Source organism: Bombyx mandarina, chromosome 03, assembly GCF_030267445.1.
Source record: "Bombyx mandarina strain Sakado chromosome 03, ASM3026744v2".
NCBI lineage: Eukaryota > Metazoa > Arthropoda > Insecta > Lepidoptera > Bombycidae > Bombyx > Bombyx mandarina.
The window spans coordinates 12987661-13002406 of NC_143210.1; the positions used below are offsets into that span (position 1 = coordinate 12987661).

General features: G+C 41.1%; 2 protein-coding genes and 1 long non-coding RNA gene across 5 annotated transcripts in view; 2 read left to right on the top strand and 1 right to left on the bottom strand.

The window, feature by feature from the left end:
• The window catches only part of GSTs2 (glutathione S-transferase sigma 2), a 469518-nt gene extending 455526 nt beyond the window's left edge, over positions 1 to 13992 (bottom strand). The window contains exon 1 of the mRNA XM_089738054.1: positions 13975 to 13992. The gene's annotated coding sequence lies outside the window, so the exon portion shown is untranslated. The remainder of the gene's footprint in view (positions 1 to 13974) is intronic.
• LOC149503330 (uncharacterized) overlaps positions 1 to 14746 on the top strand; it is an 83628-nt gene that overhangs the window by 34924 nt on the left and 33958 nt on the right. The window lies entirely within an intron of this gene.
• Positions 1 to 14746, top strand: part of Pten (phosphatase and tensin-like protein) — a 79959-nt gene that overhangs the window by 31255 nt on the left and 33958 nt on the right. The gene's annotated exons all lie outside the window — the stretch shown is intronic.

The following is a 14746-nucleotide window of genomic DNA, read 5'->3' on the forward strand; positions in this document are numbered from 1 at the left end:
TACGAAGTCTGCCGGGTCAGCTAGTTTGTTTATAATTATCTCTTGTCTTTGTGTACTAATTTATAGGATGACTAGCCGCACTCGCCCGCTTCGCTGGGCATTTAAAATTAACATTATTATTTATTGTCATTATTATTAGGGGGTCCAACACTCATATAAATATTAGCATATCCATTAAGTACATGTATTTTCTACATGGATACCAAGTTTCAATTTAATCGGATGCATGATCCAGTAACTATAACGGAACATCTGTAAAAACCACTGTAGATTTATATATTAGTATAGATGATGATAATGAAGTCTTTTTTGTGACGACGATAGAGACGGAACGCGATGATTCTTTACATTTCGTACTACTACCGTTCTACTACTCCTACTAACTCTAAATTCGTAGGTTTAGAGGAGGAGAGTTTAAACGAAAAAAGTTGATGAAATCTTTATTATTGCAGATATATTTATGGTTTTTTCTTGTGTAATTAGCTGATTTACTCTTGCTTCGAACCCCATCAATAATGAATTTGTAATACTTTTAAAATAGTGAAGCGATTTGCGTGAAAAACGAAAATTTCAAAATTTTGAGTTAGAGTAGTGTTTATTGGAGGCATCGAAAAGAACTAAATTTGCCCATGATATGACAAGCATTAGACTGGGCGGTAGTCTACGTTCCCGACTGCCGGGCAGGATTTCGATTCCCACATCGGGCAAACGTTCGTGTGGCGAATAGTTTAATGTTTAATATTTTTACATGTTTTTTTCACTGGTGGTAGGACCTCTTGTGAGTCCGCGCGAATAGGTATCACCACCATGCATATTTCTGCCGTGAAGCAGTAATGCGTTTCGGTTTGAAGGGTGGGGCAGCCGTTGTAACTATACTTGAGACCTTAGAAGGTCATTTGGTGAAGGCTCAAGGTGGGTGGCGCATTTAAGTTATAGATGTCTATGGGCTCTAGTAACCACTTAACTCGAGGTGGGCTGAGGCCTTAGAACTCATATCTCAAGGTGAGTGGCGGCATTTACTTTGCAGAAGTCTATGGGCTCCTGTAACCACTTAACACAAGGTGGGCCGTGAAATCTTCCAAACATTTAAGCAAAAAAAATCGGTTGATAAATGTAGGACAAAATTATACTTTTTTTATGCCTATAAACAGATAGATCTGTTCTTGTTTGTAAAATATGCTACTGGGACTTCGGTCTCATTTCTCTTTTCATTTTCTTGCGGTGTATAAAGACTCCAATGAAAACTTAATCTTTTCGCTTACGTGTTACCATAAAGTTCAACGAACAAAAAAACAACGTTATTTAACGGCGAAGAAATGTGTGCACGTCGTGGCTCTATGCGCTAAGTATTGGCGGAATTTGCCCTTGAAATCTAGTTTTAATTGTTAGTGCGCAATGCATGTGGACTTTGTGGACACGAGGCGCTTTATCTCGCGTCTTATGTTACAATGGTGCAATGTAAACACCATTAGCTTATTGGCTATATAGAAAGGACTTATAGAAAAAACGTTCTAAAGCCGTCGCGAAATCCAAACTTGAAGTGGTCGTGGCCTAAAGGATGCAACGGTGTTCGAATCCCGCGGGCCGGTACCAATTTTTCTAACGAAATATGTAGTCGACAAAATTTCAAGTTTAACTTCCACGGTGAAGGAAAAAAATCGTGTAATAAAAATCAAACCCGCAAAATTACTACATATAATTGCCGATGCCGGTGGTAGAACAAGACATTTTCAGAGACAGTCCACTGAGTTTCACGCCGTATCTACTCAGTGGGTTGCATTTCTGATCCAGTGGCAAATTCTGCGAAGCACTGCTCTTGCTAGGGTTAGTGTTAGCAACATCGTCAGGTTTGAGTCCCTGAGCTCACCTACTACTACTACACCTACTATTACTATTACTACACCTACTACTACTACTACTACACCTACTTGCTCGGTTACGCTGGCATAGCCCCCAAGACTACCAGCATAGATAGGAAAAAAAATTTAATTGTTATTTAAAAAAAAAAAAATTCCGCTAACAATTACTGATAAACTTTACTAATATGAATCTACAAAAAGAAACTTATTTTTTTCACAAATCATGAACAATTTAAGGTAATTAAAATTTTGATAGGTCTGTAACGGAACGAAAATGTATTCTGATCGTTCGGTGCTCAATCGTTGTCTCTGATGACAAAAACAGCCCCGCGCAGAAATGTATATTAATTTTAATGAGCCACCGAAATCAACAATTTGTCATAGAGTCAAACTGTAGTTCCGTCGTCTTAATTAAATTTTACCTCGTTTTTAAACGGTTTTATTTAGCTCGACCCGTACGGAATTTGTTTTTTATTTATTTGGGTCAAAATTAGAAATTGAAATTTAAGCACCTTCCCGTTGTCAGATTGATCTGAAATTTGGTACACACATGTAATTTAGATGACAATATAATATAATAAAATCAATAACATTATAAATCTAAGATGGCCGCCGATACAAAATGGCGGATTACATATTTTACTTTAACCCCCTTAATATGGGTATCAAATGAAAGGGCTACACTAGTAAAACACGATGATTATGTCAAAATTTAAAATTCAAGATGGACGCCGTTCCGATATGGCGGACTAGGTACATATTTTTCCACAACCACCACAATATGGGTATCAAATAATAGGACTACACTAGCAGAATACTGTCATTATGTCAAAATTTCAAACTCAAGATGGACGCTGTTACAAAATGGCGTATTAGGTGGGGGCATGATTAGTCGTGTCGAGAACAGATTGAACAGATTGCGTCCAAGATTGTGTGACGTTAGAGAGGCAGATAAAAAAAATTAGGTAATTAGATACCTCGTTAGTAAGCGGTAGCTATACCACCCAAGTTAAATGGATGAGGGAGCGATGCGCGCAGATAACCGGACGGGACTTCGTGCAGTTCGTGCACACGCACATCAACGCCCTCCCATCCCGCATTCGCGGATCGAGAGGGCGTAGAGGTGGGAGTGAGTCGGCGTTGACCTGCCGTGCTGGTTGCAGGGTCAGGGAGACGACGGCTCACATCCTACAGCAGTGTCACAGAACACACGGCGGCCGGATTCTACGACATAACAAGATTGTCTCTTTCGTGGCGAAAGCTATGGAAAAGAACAAGTGGACGGTTGAGCTGGAGCCTAGGCTACGAGCATCGGTGGGTCTCCGTAAGCCGGATATTATCGCCTCCAGGGATGGTGTCGGAATGATCGTGGACGTGCAGGTCGTCTCGGGCCAGCGGTCGCTTGATGAGCTCCACCGTGAGAAACGTAATAAATACGGGAATCACGGGGAGCTGGTTGAGTTGGTCGCAGGTAGACTAGGACTTCCGAAAGCTGAGTGCGTGCGAGCCACTTCGTGCACGATATCTTGGAGGGGAGTATGGAGCCTGGCTTCTTTTAACGAGTTGAGGACCATAATCGGGCTTCGGGAACCGACACTGCAGACTGTTACAATCTTAGTGTTGAGAGGATCGCATATGAACTGGACCAGGTTCAATCAGATGACGTCCGTCATGGGGGGCGGCGTTGGTTGAGCTTCGCACAGTAGTCCAGCGGAGAGGGTGTAGATCAGGCCCGTCTGTTTCTCCCCCGGAGCCCGCTCCCTGGGCTTCCCTTATTATTTAACATCAGAAACAGACATTAAACATCTACTGATCCAATTTCGCCGGCGTACGGCCACGATCGGGAGGGTGGGAATCTCGGGGGTCTTCCGATCCAATCCATTATGATTACGACCACAGTCACTAAAGACGATGGCATGATGATCCGGCGATGAAAATAATAGGTTAAAACGTGCCGAGGACTGTATGGCATTAGGGTGGATAAAAATGTAATGTCGTAACCGCTTCCCCCTCAAGATTGGGCGCATCTTGTTGTATATTAAGCCTTGCCCCTTTACTGGACCTCTGGGGGGGTCGACCGTCAAAATGCCCCTTAATCGTGGGAACAACATGGTAACAATAAATAAAAAAGCAAACAAAAATAAAAACGAAACTGCTACACAACGAAAAAGAACGAAGAGAACAAGAAACGAAGAGAACGGTTAGCAACAGAAACACCTGAGCAACATGATACCAGGTTAATGGCACAACGTGAGAGACAAAGGCAGCTGGTAGAGTCAGAAACACCTGAGCGTCATGAGTGCAGGCTAGCATCACAACGTGACAGACGAAGAGAGCTAATAGCATCAGAAACACCCGAGCGTCATGAGTCCAGGCTAGCATCACAACGTGGCAGACAAAGAGAGTTGTTAGCATCAGAAACATCTGAGCGTCATGAGTCTAGGCTAGCATCACAACGTGACAGACGAAGAGAGCTAATAGCGTCAGAAACACTTGAGCGTCATGACTCCAGGCTAAGATTACAACGTAACAGACAAAGAGAGCTATTAGCGTCAGAAACATCTGAGCAACACGAGGCCAGGCTAACAGGACGGCGTGAGAGACGAAAGGAGTTAGAAGCTTCAGAAACACCTGAGCAACGCCACGACAGGTGAAATAACCAACGTGAGCGTGCACAGCAACGCAGAGCTGAAAATCATGTACAAGCGTTTGAAAATGCTATTAACACATCGTGTATACACGTTTGTGACATTTGCACGAAGCATTGTTATCCTAACCAAATTCATACTGTACGTTACAACACAGCTGCATTAGGATATCTACCTGCAGAACTGTCTTCAAAAACAACATTACTTTTATGTTTGCGCTGCCAAACACATGTGACCAGTAATAAAACAATAACACAATCAAAGGCGTATTGGAATAATCTGGATCCAGGTTCAATACCAGATGAGATTCAAACGCTGACGCAAGCAGAGCAGCGCTTGCTGTGTAGAATCATCCCGTTTGTTAAAATCGTAAAATTTACTGGGCTATACGGGCAGTACGGTTTCCGCGGACAAGCAGTGTTGTTGCCCAAGATATCTTTGAGGTCAGTGAAAGATTACCTAATATGCTTCCAAGATCTTCCAGCCAGGTGGGTATCGTTGTAGTTACAGAACGTTTGGAGAATTTGAACATCACAAGAGAATTCACAATATCTCGCGAAAAAGTCTACAGCGCTTTAAGATGGTTAACTAGAAATAACCCGCTTTATAGAGATGTACGCATTGACGAAAATGTCCAGATTAGTGAACAAGAATTAATACGACTTAGTGTGCCAGATATACCTGAAAACGGTGAACCTGAAATAATTGAAATTCCAAATGTATTCATTAGTATTAATGACGTTGCTAGAATTATTCGGGCTTCATGGCATCAAGGTGACCACAGCGTTTTCACTTCGGGATTTGCCGGCGTGCAATGTAACGGCATGCACGTTATTTACCCTAAAGCCATACAGTTTCCAGCAAAATTCAATTATGGTACGGCTGAAAGAAGGACGTTGCCCTTAGTTTTGTCATGGGCATTCATCGTCCATAAAATTCAGGGCAGCACCGTCGACCATGCAGTAGTATATTTGGGCTCAAAATTGTTTGAGGAAGGACAAGCATACGTGGCTCTAAGTCGAGTCAAGTCTCTGGAAGGGCTATGAATTGAGGAATTAGATTGTACTAAATTATCAGGTAAGAAACCATGTAATAATGATGCACTGAATGAATTAAATAGAATGAGGAATATTTGGTAGACAATTTCACTAAATACTAAAAACAAGAAAATAAAAATCGGTAAAAAAACTTTTAAGTTAAACGGTTTTATGTGCACTGAAAACTACAAAATAAATAAATAGTTACTTACCTATCAACCTACGTAAGTGATCTCGGTCATTAATATCTCTGATGGTAGTGGTTGTTATAACATGAACCATGTCAGCGGCCGAAAGGCAGTTCATGAAAGAACACTAACACCAGGGTTTGCTTGGTAGGTAAACTAAGCAGCCCACACTATAACAAGTAGGTATTTAGACCTTCTAGTTCAAAAATATTTTAGTACTAGGCAGAATAGCTTTTAGGCATATTAGAATAAAATAAAAACGTGGGGCCCCTCTGAAATCATACCTATGGCAGAGCATATCTTATACTTTGGTAGATCATGAGCTCGGCGCTCGCTGGTGAAGCCGCCACGGCTGGTTATTGATGGTCAAAACCTCCAGTTACGCTTATAGTAAGTCGATTCAGCGGACCCTGGACTCCGGAGCTGTGAGGTTTCGGATGCGACCGGGATAAACCGCTAGGATGATGATGATGACGATTATAATAAGTCGATACAATCCACACTTAGTATAGTAGAAAGTAATATAGAAATAATAATGGGCCCCACGTTTTTATTTTAGTCTAATATGCCTAAAAGCTATTCTGCCTAGTACTAAAATATTTTTGAACTAGAAGGTCTAAATACCTACTTGTTATAGTGTGGGCTGCTTAGTTTACCTACCAAGCAAACCCTGGTGTTAGTGTTCTTTCATGAACTGCCTTTCGGCCGCTGACATGGTTCATGTTATAACAACCACTACCATCAGAGATATTAATGACCGAGATCACTTACGTAGGTTGATAGGTAAGTAACTATTTATTTATTTTGTAGTTTTCAGTGCACATAAAACCGTTTAACTTAAAAGTTTTTTTACCGATTTTTATAAATATTTGAAGATAAGGTCGCATTTAATATTATTTACTTCCTTTCTTTACCGTAATTGTATTTTTTTTTACTAAATGCCGCTGCCTGTGTTCTTGTCTTTTTGCGAGCACTGTTGATGTAGCCCTTAGCTACGTATCTTGGTGTGTGCTTTGCTTTTTTTAATTTCTTACTCCATACAGAAAAGAGCCGTTCGGATTGTCAATAGTTTCATTCTCACGGATCGTTTGGAACCTCTGGGTCTGCGGAGGGACTTCGGATCCCTCTGTAGTTGTAACGTATGTTCTATGGGGAGTGCTCTGAGAAATTGTTTGAGATGTTACCATCATCTCGTTTTTACCATTACACCGCCCGCCATCGGAGTACAGTTCATCCATTCTACCTGGAGCCGCTGCATTCATCCACAGTGCGTTTCCAGAGATCTTTTTTGCCACGTACCAACAGGCTTTGGAATGAGCTCCCCTCCACGGTGTTTCCCGAGCGCTATGACATGTCCTTCTTCAAACGAGGCTTGTGGAGAGTATTAAACGGCAGGCAGCGGCTTGGCTCTGCCCCTGGCGTTGCTGACGTCCATGAGCGACGGTAACCACTCACCATCAGGGAGGCCGTATGCTCGACTGCGTAGACGCCAATGAAATTAATAAAAAAAATACCAGATGTCAGAGCGTTTTTATGATTTCTATATTCATAGTTTCCTGTCTTGTCCCTTGGATTAAAACCATTGTACTATATTGCACTACTGTACTATATTGCACACATTGTACTATAAAACAAAGACATAGAACTCATTTCTCAAGGTCCGTGGCGGCATTAACCTTATGGATGTCTATGGGCTCCGGTAACCATTTAATACCAGGTGGGCCGTGAGCTCGTCCCATCGAAGCAATAAAAATAAAAAAAAACACTTACAAAACACGTACTTAAGTATTGTGTGCTGAGATTTAGTTGTCAAAAATTGTTTATAATGAAACAAAAAACATGTTTTATGAATAGCAGTAATCAATAGGGGTTATATGATGAGACCGATCTTAAGATTGTCAGTAGCCATTCAAGGGTTCCACATTCATTAGAAGCAGATGAAGACTTTAAGTTTTTCAGTACATTCAGAAGTATGTAATGAAATGAAATTAATTTAGAGCACCTAAAACTTTTTTATTGCTTAGAAGTATATGTATTAACTTATGCACATAATTCTGCATACTAGAACCTCATTCTTTGTCTCAGAACATACAGAGAAAGCATTTCGAATAAATCGTAATGACCAATTTCACCAGGTCTACTGTTTGATTAATAAAAATCGGTAAAAAAACTTTTAAGTTAAACGGTTTTATGTGCACTGAAAACTACAAAATAAATAAATAGTTACTTACCTATCAACCTACGTAAGTGATCTCGGTCATTAATATCTCTGATGGTAGTGGTTGTTATAACATGAACCATGTCAGCGGCCGAAAGGCAGTTCATGAAAGAACACTAACACCAGGGTTTGCTTGGTAGGTAAACTAAGCAGCCCACACTATAACAAGTAGGTATTTAGACCTTCTAGTTCAAAAATATTTTAGTACTAGGCAGAATAGCTTTTAGGCATATTAGACTAAAATAAAAACGTGGGGCCCATTATTATTTCTATATTACTTTCTACTATACTAAGTGTGGATTGTATCGACTTATTATAATCGTCATCATCATCATCCTAGCGGTTTATCCCGGTCGCATCCGAAACCTCACAGCTCCGGAGTCCAGGGTCCGCTGAATCGACTTACTATAAGCGTAACTGGAGGTTTTGACCATCAATAACCAGCCGTGGCGGCTTCACCAGCGAGCGCCGAGCTCATGATCTACCAAAGTATAAGATATGCTCTGCCATAGGTATGATTTCAGAGGGGCCCCACGTTTTTATTTTATTCTAATATGCCTAAAAGCTATTCTGCCTAGTACTAAAATATTTTTGAACTAGAAGGTCTAAATACCTACTTGTTATAGTGTGGGCTGCTTAGTTTACCTACCAAGCAAACCCTGGTGTTAGTGTTCTTTCATGAACTGCCTTTCGGCCGCTGACATGGTTCATGTTATAACAACCACTACCATCAGAGATATTAATGACCGAGATCACTTACGTAGGTTGATAGGTAAGTAACTATTTATTTATTTTGTAGTTTTCAGTGCACATAAAACCGTTTAACTTAAAAGTTTTTTTACCGATTTTTATTTTCTTGTTTTTAGTATTTAGTGAAATTGTCTACCAAATATTCCTCATTCTATTTAATTCATTCAGTGCATCATTATTACATGGTTTCTTACCTGATAATTTAGTACAATCTAATTCCTCAATTCATAGCCCTTCCAGAGACTTGACTCGACTTAGAGCCACGTATGCTTGTCCTTCCTCAAACAATTTTGAGCCCAAATATACTACTGCATGGTCGACGGTGCTGCCCTGAATTTTATGGACGATGAATGCCCATGACAAAACTAAGGGCAACGTCCTTCTTTCAGCCGTACCATAATTGAATTTTGCTGGAAACTGTATGGCTTTAGGGTAAATAACGTGCATGCCGTTACATTGCACGCCGGCAAATCCCGAAGTGAAAACGCTGTGGTCACCTTGATGCCATGAAGCCCGAATAATTCTAGCAACGTCATTAATACTAATGAATACATTTGGAATTTCAATTATTTCAGGTTCACCGTTTTCAGGTATATCTGGCACACTAAGTCGTATTAATTCTTGTTCACTAATCTGGACATTTTCGTCAATGCGTACATCTCTATAAAGCGGGTTATTTCTAGTTAACCATCTTAAAGCGCTGTAGACTTTTTCGCGAGATATTGTGAATTCTCTTGTGATGTTCAAATTCTCCAAACGTTCTGTAACTACAACGATACCCACCTGGCTGGAAGATCTTGGAAGCATATTAGGTAATCTTTCACTGACCTCAAAGATATCTTGGGCAACAACACTGCTTGTCCGCGGAAACCGTACTGCCCGTATAGCCCAGTAAATTTTACGATTTTAACAAACGGGATGATTCTACACAGCAAGCGCTGCTCTGCTTGCGTCAGCGTTTGAATCTCATCTGGTATTGAACCTGGATCCAGATTATTCCAATACGCCTTTGATTGTGTTATTGTTTTATTACTGGTCACATGTGTTTGGCAGCGCAAACATAAAAGTAATGTTGTTTTTGAAGACAGTTCTGCAGGTAGATATCCTAATGCAGCTGTGTTGTAACGTACAGTATGAATTTGGTTAGGATAACAATGCTTCGTGCAAATGTCACAAACGTGTATACACGATGTGTTAATAGCATTTTCAAACGCTTGTACATGATTTTCAGCTCTGCGTTGCTGTGCACGCTCACGTTGGTTATTTCACCTGTCGTGGCGTTGCTCAGGTGTTTCTGAAGCTTCTAACTCCTTTCGTCTCTCACGCCGTCCTGTTAGCCTGGCCTCGTGTTGCTCAGATGTTTCTGACGCTAATAGCTCTCTTTGTCTGTTACGTTGTAATCTTAGCCTGGAGTCATGACGCTCAAGTGTTTCTGACGCTATTAGCTCTCTTCGTCTGTCACGTTGTGATGCTAGCCTAGACTCATGACGCTCAGATGTTTCTGATGCTAACAACTCTCTTTGTCTGCCACGTTGTGATGCTAGCCTGGACTCATGACGCTCGGGTGTTTCTGATGCTATTAGCTCTCTTCGTCTGTCACGTTGTGATGCTAGCCTGCACTCATGACGCTCAGGTGTTTCTGACTCTACCAGCTGCCTTTGTCTCTCACGTTGTGCCATTAACCTGGTATCATGTTGCTCAGGTGTTTCTGTTGCTAACCGTTCTCTTCGTTTCTTGTTCTCTTCGTTCTTTTCGTTGTGTAGCAGTTTCGTTTTTATTTTTGTTTGCTTTTTTATTTATTGTTACCATGTTGTTCCCACGATTAAGGGGCATTTTGACGGTCGACCCCCCCAGAGGTCCAGTAAAGGGGCAAGGCTTAATATACAACAAGATGCGCCCAATCTTGAGGGGGAAGCGGTTACGACATTACATTTTTATCCACCCTAATGCCATACAGTCCTCGGCACGTTTTAACCTATTATTTTCATCGCCGGATCATCATGCCATCGTCTTTAGTGACTGTGGTCGTAATCATAATGGATTGGATCGGAAGACCCCCGAGATTCCCACCCTCCCGATCGTGGCCGTACGCCGGCGAAATTGGATCAGTAGATGTTTAATGTCTGTTTCTGATGTTAAATAATAAGGGAAGCCCAGGGAGCGGGCTCCGGGGGAGAAACAGACGGGCCTGATCTACACCCTCTCCGCTGGACTACTGTGCGAAGCTCAACCAACGCCGCCCCCCATGACGGACGTCATCTGATTGAACCTGGTCCAGTTCATATGCGATCCTCTCAACACTAAGATTGTAACAGTCTGCAGTGTCGGTTCCCGAAGCCCGATTATGGTCCTCAACTCGTTAAAAGAAGCCAGGCTCCATACTCCCCTCCAAGATATCGTGCACGAAGTGGCTCGCACGCACTCAGCTTTCGGAAGTCCTAGTCTACCTGCGACCAACTCAACCAGCTCCCCGTGATTCCCGTATTTATTACGTTTCTCACGGTGGAGCTCATCAAGCGACCGCTGGCCCGAGACGACCTGCACGTCCACGATCATTCCGACACCATCCCTGGAGGCGATAATATCCGGCTTACGGAGACCCACCGATGCTCGTAGCCTAGGCTCCAGCTCAACCGTCCACTTGTTCTTTTCCATAGCTTTCGCCACGAAAGAGACAATCTTGTTATGTCGTAGAATCCGGCCGCCGTGTGTTCTGTGACACTGCTGTAGGATGTGAGCCGTCGTCTCCCTGACCCTGCAACCAGCACGGCAGGTCAACGCCGACTCACTCCCACCTCTACGCCCTCTCGATCCGCGAATGCGGGATGGGAGGGCGTTGATGTGCGTGTGCACGAACTGCACGAAGTCCCGTCCGGTTATCTGCGCGCATCGCTCCCTCATCCATTTAACTTGGGTGGTATAGCTACCGCTTACTAACGAGGTATCTAATTACCTAATTTTTTTTATCTGCCTCTCTAACGTCACACAATCTTGGACGCAATCTGTTCAATCTGTTCTCGACACGACTAATCATGCCCCCACCTAATACGCCATTTTGTAACAGCGTCCATCTTGAGTTTGAAATTTTGACATAATGACAGTATTCTGCTAGTGTAGTCCTATTATTTGATACCCATATTGTGGTGGTTGTGGAAAAATATGTACCTAGTCCGCCATATCGGAACGGCGTCCATCTTGAATTTTAAATTTTGACATAATCATCGTGTTTTACTAGTGTAGCCCTTTCATTTGATACCCATATTAAGGGGGTTAAAGTAAAATATGTAATCCGCCATTTTGTATCGGCGGCCATCTTAGATTTATAATGTTATTGATTTTATTATATTATATTGTCATCTAAATTACATGTGTGTACCAAATTTCAGATCAATCTGACAACGGGAAGGTGCTTAAATTTCAATTTCTAATTTTGACCCAAATAAATAAAAAACAAATTCCGTACGGGTCGAGCTAAATAAAACCGTTTAAAAACGCTTAGATCTGAACCGGGGCCAAGGTCACTGTTAAGGGGTTAATTGTATTATATAAGTCATATCAACTAACCGCACGTCACGTCGCCATGTACAAGTAAATTAAATTCACTGCTGAAGTGAGTCACCTTCTACTTTGAGAATACGTGTTTGGTATCACGCGCCAACTGTCAAAACGTCACACATTAATTTAGACCTTAACTCGTCTGGCTACGATCAAAAATGGTATCAATTTAAATTTGACAGGTGATATGGCAACCCTTTTGTTTGATCTGGTCGCGGCATGTGTTTTTTTTTTTGTCGCAACAGATAATTTATTTAACAGTTGTTAAAACTTAAATATCAGCTGTTTTAATATGCACATGTGGTGGTTACTGTTTTTTTTTTTTCGTCAATGTAATTGCGCGCGCCATGTACTTACTTGGTGCTTCCGATGATTATTGATTTAGTTTTGGTGTAGTATGTACGTTTGTATCTAGCTAGAATCGAACTGTAAGCTATGTTTGTTGCTATGATGATGCTATGTTTGTTTGTTTGCTTTATGTTTCCTAGTCATGATGATTCTTATTTGTTTTGCCATAAGGCACATTGTTGTTGCTGTAAATTGGAGAGTGTTCTTTCTACAGTAATGACTTCTACATTTTTAACTGACATGGATCGTGTCATGTGGCGACTATTAAAACTAATAGCCCATAGATGTCATAGTGTGAATTGTGCCGCTGGCTTTGATGAGTGAGTTCGAAGTTTCTCTTTAAATGGGCCTGTTTTGCCGAGCTCAAAATGCAGCTTTTTTAAAGCTTTTTTTTATTGCTTAGATTGGTAGACGAGCTCACAGCCCACCTAGTGTTAAGTGGTAACTGAAGCCCATAGACATCTACAACGTAAATGCGCCACGCACCTTGAGATATAAGTTCTAATGTCTCATAACGTTTCATCGCATTTGTTCCTAAACAAAAGGGCACTTTGCAGGGGTTTAAGTTTTTGAAATAACAAGCAACATGAATCCCAGGTAAGACGTGACCAAATTCAAATTCAAAATCATTTATTTCAACTTGGATGTCATCAAAAACACACTTGTTGAATGTCAAAATGTAAAAGAAAATGTTAACTCTACCACCGGTTCCAAAAAAAGCCACAGTCCTGAGAAGAACCGGCGAAACAAACTCAGCGGGCTTTTTTTTTTTGTATTTTCTCAACTATTTTCTTTTTTTTTTTAAACAAGAAAACATATTTACAGTATACAAAAAAAACAAGTCAAAAAAATACAATTCAAATAAATAATAATAATAATGAAAAATGAAAAGGCCAGGAGCGAACGCCTCATTCCCACGCAGTGCCATCTAGTAAAAAATCCTTAACTTTATAATATGCCTTGTTGCACAAACGTTCCTTGACAGTTTTCTTAAATCTATGAACAGGTAGTAGTTGAACGTTTTGTGGGATCTTGTTGAAAAGTTGTACACCCAGCCCCCTGAAAGAGTTGCTTATTTTCTTAATTCGAGCCGCCGGCAACGCAAGCCTATGTTTGTTCCTAGTGTTCACATTATGCAAATCGCAGACTCTGGGGAATTCTACAATGTTTTTACGCACGTACAATAAATTTTCAAAAATGTATTGGGACGCTAAAGTTAGAATTTTGATTTCCTTAAACTTGTCCCTCAAGGATTCCCTCGGGTGCATATTATAAATAGCACGAATAGCCAGCCCTCTTCTGCAGGATGAAAATCGTTTCGACATCGGCAGCATTGCCCCATAGCAAAATGCCATAGGACATAACACTATGAAAATAACTGAAATAAACTAGACGTGCCGTATCTTCATCAGTATACGTTCGTATTTTTTTTACCGCAAACGCTGCAGAACTAAGTCTAGTCGCTAACTTGCATATGTGAGGACCCCACTGCAGCCTGGAATCAACTGTTATACCAAGAAAAACTGTCGAATCAACAAGCTCCAGTGTCTCTCCACTTACAATGATATTAGTGTCTACTTGTCTAACATTAGGTGTGGTAAATTTTATACATTTTGTTTTTTTGTTATTTAATAACAGATTATTAACACTAAACCAATGTACCACGCGCGAGATAGCATCATTCACATCGTCATAATCTTCCAATTGTCGTTTAATTTTAAACAATAAGGATGTATCATCAGCGAATAATCTAATATACCTGCAGATAGTAGCATATTGCAAACACAAAGAATGCCTGATGTTAATCACGTAGACCCCAAGACTCCGTGCAATAATCTAAAAACCTATAAGCATGACATGAAAATTCAGACGATAGTAATTTTTACTGGTGGTAGTACCTCTTGTGAGTCCGCGCGGTATGTACCACCACCCTGCCTATTTCTGCGGTGAAGCAGTAATGCGTTTCGGTTTGAAGGGTGGGGCAGCCGTTGTAACGATACTTTGGGCTCCACTTAACACTAGGTGGGCTGTGAGCTCGTCCTCCCATAATAAATAAAAGATATATTATACAAAACTTAATAAACACTACCGCGTGCTAATCGCGAGGGCTTGGGGTGCTAAAAATGGTACGGTTTGCCCTAAT